This window comes from Pseudochaenichthys georgianus, chromosome 1 (assembly GCF_902827115.2).
Source record: "Pseudochaenichthys georgianus chromosome 1, fPseGeo1.2, whole genome shotgun sequence".
Taxonomy (NCBI): domain Eukaryota; kingdom Metazoa; phylum Chordata; class Actinopteri; order Perciformes; family Channichthyidae; genus Pseudochaenichthys; species Pseudochaenichthys georgianus.
In genome coordinates, this window is record NC_047503.1 from 43,720,391 (window position 1) to 43,725,717 (window position 5,327).

Consider the following 5,327-nt stretch of genomic DNA (forward strand, 5'->3'; position numbering starts at 1 on the left):
ACGGAGGAAAAGAGAGAGGGTTGTGTCTTCTGACACACCGGGGACACATATTCATGTATACAAGTACACGTACAAAAGTGCATTTTGCATGATAGGTCCCCTTTAAAGCATGGAGACATGTCACAGTAGAGGAACAGAAAACAAATATGAACCTGAAAATGAGAATAATATGTCCCCATAAAATGTTAAAAAAAACAGAATTACAACACATACCATCATGTCCTTTGTTTTTGTTTACTAGAATGAGACTAAAAATGTGCACCTGTTAATAGACAGAAAAGTGATTTTTGGAATGGCCAAGATACACACTCATTTTTGATTTACAAGGCCAGACGGCTATCGGCGGATCACATCTCAACCTTCTCTGACACAAGAGCTAATCGGGTCCGACAATCAGTTGGGATTATCACGGTGTTGGCAGCATAAGGACTAAAGCTGATTTGAGAGGCTGCAGGTACCGTCTGGTGGATCTCTAAAGGGTCAGAGGTCACCGGGTCATGCTGTCGTGACTGATTACTAGAGTCACAAGAGGATTTCGAGAATTACCTGATGTTTCCCTTCGTCAGCTGGAAGAAATCCACGATAAATCTTTATTTATGATGTGTTAGAAGGTCGTGTTGGACAGGAAACCCAAACAATAAACCTTTGAGCGGAAAGGAAGTGCGCTCAGAGTCATGAGGAGACGACACTTCATGCAATTGATTCTGCTTCCAGTTTTTCCTGGCTCGGTTTCCTCCCTGGGCGTCTGAAGGAAACGGCCAGATAAGCGGGTTGAGCGAGCCATGTGGGTGTGTTCGCTTCATGCCTGGCGAGCTTCTCTGGCAGCAACATCACAGACGAATGTCCTCATTTAATTGAAAGCCGAGAGGGGGGAGGAGTCAAGGGATGTCGTGCCTTAGCTAGGGCCAACAGGGTTTATCACTCAGGTGATGCCATGGGTGTTTCCATCACCTGAGATAACCTGACCTACTTCAGCGCTGTGTTTTAAGACGAGAATTGGATTAGGGAACACGGAGCCTTTACAGTCGCTATAAGAGTCTTACCGTGCCGTGAACGTTGACCTTTAAAGACAGGAATCCCTCGAAAGCAGGCTGGTAAACAAACACGTCAAGGTGCTTACGCTCATTTTGGTTATCTGGAGTTCTAACATTCAGTCAGTCACTGAGCCGAGCTGCTCCCGAGAGACAGAAGAAGTCTTCCATCACGAGTCATCGTGTTATCGTGACTATAAATGTTTTCCGTTGTTAAACTTCTCAGTGTCTGCTCCCAAGCTCTCTTAGGTCAATTTAACACCTGCAGTTTGGTCCAGTTGATCCAGAACAAGGAAACATTTACCAAGTATTACATCTGTGTTCGTAAGGACTTGTGAAAGACAGACATTTGATGTAAAAATGAAGTCATGTAGACTGACAGGCAACCTTGCAGTTCACTTTCAAGCCTGCTGGATTTGCCCAATATAACATCTCATGATTATACATTTCGTCAGGCGTGTCGGGCATGGATTAGATGTGTAAAAGGCTGTGTACACATGATACAAGAGTTTCTCTTTGCTCACTGCGGGGTTGGGCCCAGAGCTTAGGGCTGCACACAGCTAGTGAAGGGTCAGGACTTTTCTTTCTTCATATACACACAACAGCAACGTCCGCACAGAGCCGTGTTGCCGCTTATCATGCCGCCTTAGAAGAAGCAGAGAGGCAGGTTTGGAATCAAAACAACTATTTAGCAAGTGCAGGTTTCGTGGTTGAGCCTGGACTAAAACTGCAAAAGAAAGGAGAGCATGAAACCCTTTATTTGAACTAAAAACTGTAAAAAAAAAAAACTCTACACCAGCGTTGCGTTTCTATGGAGAGAGTTGACGCAGAGATCTACGCTTAAAGTTCAAATTTTTGCAACTTCAACCTAGTTACTGCCGACATTCTGATGCATATCACAGCTGTAAAGTGCAAGCTAGCAGGAGATGTAACATTGAAACCAAACTTTACTAGCTATTTTCCCTGCTCGTCTGTAAGCCCAACCTCGCTATGAGCAAAGCAAATCATTTCACTGCAGCTTTATGATTTAACTGCTTCTTAAAACCGTAGGAAACACCTTTTAAATGTGAACTCATGAGTAGAAGTTGTATTATATATATATATATTGATTTATTGAATGATAGTCTAGACTCTACACCAGGGGTGTCAAACTCAAGGCCCGCGGCCAAATCCGGCCCGCGTCTTCATTTCATGTGGCCCGTAAGAGCTCTGAAAGAATGTAATATGTTTATTATACGGTTACAGGCCGATTTACAGAAGCACGATGTCCATAAACTGCATGTCCCACAATGCATCTTACATTCGATTCTAATTCTTTTTTTCAGAATTTTGCTTTTCTTTTAAAATCATTTTGTGACATTCTCACTGAAGAGACTTGCACTTATTTGCCCTAGACTTCTTCTTTCAGACGTAGTTATCTACGAAGCTTTTACCCGTAAGGGATAATGTGCTGCGACGCGGTCATTATGGGGAAAAGAACACCGACAGGCTGATCAGGAGCCCGACGCGAAGCGGAGGGATCTAGATCGGCATGAAGGTGTTCTTTTCCCCATAATGACCAAGTCGCTGCACATTATCCCGCTTATTACATGGCCACATTCTCAACAAAGTAACGTTATGACTCCCAATATTAATTGAAATGCTTTTATGGATTTAGAAAATGATTTTATTGATTTAAAAAATAGTTGTATGTATTGATTTAAATTGACATGCATCCGCGAAGAAAAATAGTCCGTTGTTACTGTTTGAACTAACGTAGCAACGGCAGGCTTCGATAGCGTTTTTGAGGAGCTTTTTGATTACAGATTTGAAAACATCGCCCCTTGCTTTAAAAGTAGCACAATTCATGATGTCAAACCTTGGAAAGTATCTAGATATCCCTGCCCTAATGACAAAGTAACTGGCAAGTGAATATGTGTCGCCGTTTGATGTCTATGTCTGGACCGCTGCGTAAAAAGGAGGGTTTCTGCCCGTTACTTCTCCGCAGTTTTTCTTGTCCCAGTTCCAAAACTGTATACGGCCCAACTGTATACAGTTCAATCGACCGGACTTCTTTCTGAAGATGTGAGCGTCCTTAACAACGGTCAATAAGTCCTTGACAGCGGTCTGTCTGTTCGGTATTAACAACGTGTCACGTGTTCTGAATTGACCAATCAGAATCGAGTATTCAACTAAGCCATGTAATAATATCCGATAATAACCCAATGCAGAGGCAATAAAGTAATATAATACATTATTTTAAATATATAAAATATTTATATATGTATTTTTATATAGTCTTAAAGATATAACCGGCCCTTTGAGTGCAGCCATAATGCTGATGTGGCCCGTGATGAAATTGAGTTTGACGCCCCTGCTCGACAGCATGAAAACTAGAAGTACATGTGGAGAGTGCAGAACTCTGCCAAGGCTGTTTCCATAAGTGAAACATAATGGATGTGTGCAGTGTTTGGGATCCTCTCCAACGTGTAATTGGTTCTTCCTTGGCCCACTCTTCCACCAAAAGAGGGCCAGTTGTATCCATAACCGCTGACAAACAAACCAAAACGATTTGGAAAAGGAAACAAAACCCAGGAAACAATTTCCACCCTCTTAAGGCTGCGGACACTGACGGGTTTTCACATTTCAACCTCATCACACTTTACTGTGTTGTGCAATCTGATGCTGTCTTTGAGCATTTGACACAATCCAGACATCCACACTTCAGAGCCACAACCATTTTCTCACTTCCTGTCCTCTTGACCTCAGCTTGTTTTCAGCAAAGGATAAAGACGTGAACGCAACTCAAAACCTCAGATGATGATGATGATGATGATGATGATGATGATGATGATGATGATGATGATGATGATGATGATGATGATGATGATGATGATGATGATGATGATACTGACTCTGGGGGTGCACAGAGCTGTGGTGTTTGACCAACAGGGAAACATTGCATGCCGAAGAAAGATTCGGTTTGTCTGATTACCGTGACCCTGAGTGAACCAATAAGCTCAGACCTCTTGATACTCAGAGAGAGAACAGACTCAAAGTACTGTGGAGAAAACAGAGAGCTTTCTCCTGTGTGTCCTTTTCCTTTCGCTAATATGTTTGTGGTTTAAGGCCTTGTTTACGCATTGTGAAAGGTTGCACTATTTTGACCTTGTGCAAGACGCTACTGCACATCCCAAATTCTCCTACAACAACATCAACAACAACAACATCTGCTTGCATTGGGCTCCGTGCTGCTGCGCCGCCCTGAACACAAAGACAGCATCCTTGCTTCTGGCCATGTGAGTTAAAACAAGGGGTTTGATAGTTGGTTTTACCACGAGGTCAGAGCAGGACAAGGACTGTTTTCCACTGCACAGGCGGCACGCTGGGTAAAACCAACTGCCCTCCATCCCCACAGATCCCAGTTCAGCGACGCTTTAAGCTCGTTCACGTCCGAGAGGGAAGCCAGTGAGGGATCATGTGAGTGGAAAACATAGGTTAAAAGAAGCAGATGGTAATTATGCTGAGTCACATGTCTCTCCACACAACTCCTGCAGCAAGTCAACAGTTTAGTCCACAACATGTCACAACATAAACATCTTGTTTTTCCAAAAATGGCAAGGCACGGCCATTTTATGTATATAGCACTTTTCAGCACGTGGCGATTCAAAGTGCTCTACAGATTAAAAGCAAAATACATTTAAGAACAAATACAGCATAAATACATTATTAAAAAGGCATTTAAAAACAGGCGTAAAAAGCAAAGGTGATGAAATAAATAAACACAGCAGGTACAGAATACACAAAACAGACGTGTTATTTCTGGATCCAAGTCCAGTTAAGTTCCAGTAAAGGTGTGTGTGTGTGTGTGTGTGTGTGTGTGTGTGTGTGTGTGTGTGTGTGTGTGTGTGTGTGTGTGTGTGTGTGTGTGTGTGTGTGTGTGTGTGTGTGTGTGTGTGTGTGTGTGTGTGTTTATGTTTGTATTTGTGTTACACAGGGGTCAGTACCTCGTAGTGTAAATCCAAAATAATCCTGTGTAATCGTTGTAATCTTACTCAGCCTTGATTTAAGGGTACTTTACTGAACACTGTGTCTGTGTGTCCGTGTGTCTGTGTGTGTGTGTGTGTGTGTGTGTGTGTGTGTGTGTGTGTGTGTGTGTGTGTGTGTGTGTGTGTGTGTGTGTGTGTGTGTGTGTGTGTGTGTGTGTGTGCGTGTGTGTGTGTGTGTGTGTGTTTTCCTACGGAAGCCACAGCAGCCTTTTTAAGTTTAGAAGTAGTCCGCTGATTGTTTGTTTAGCTTCGGTGTGACTGACCTATC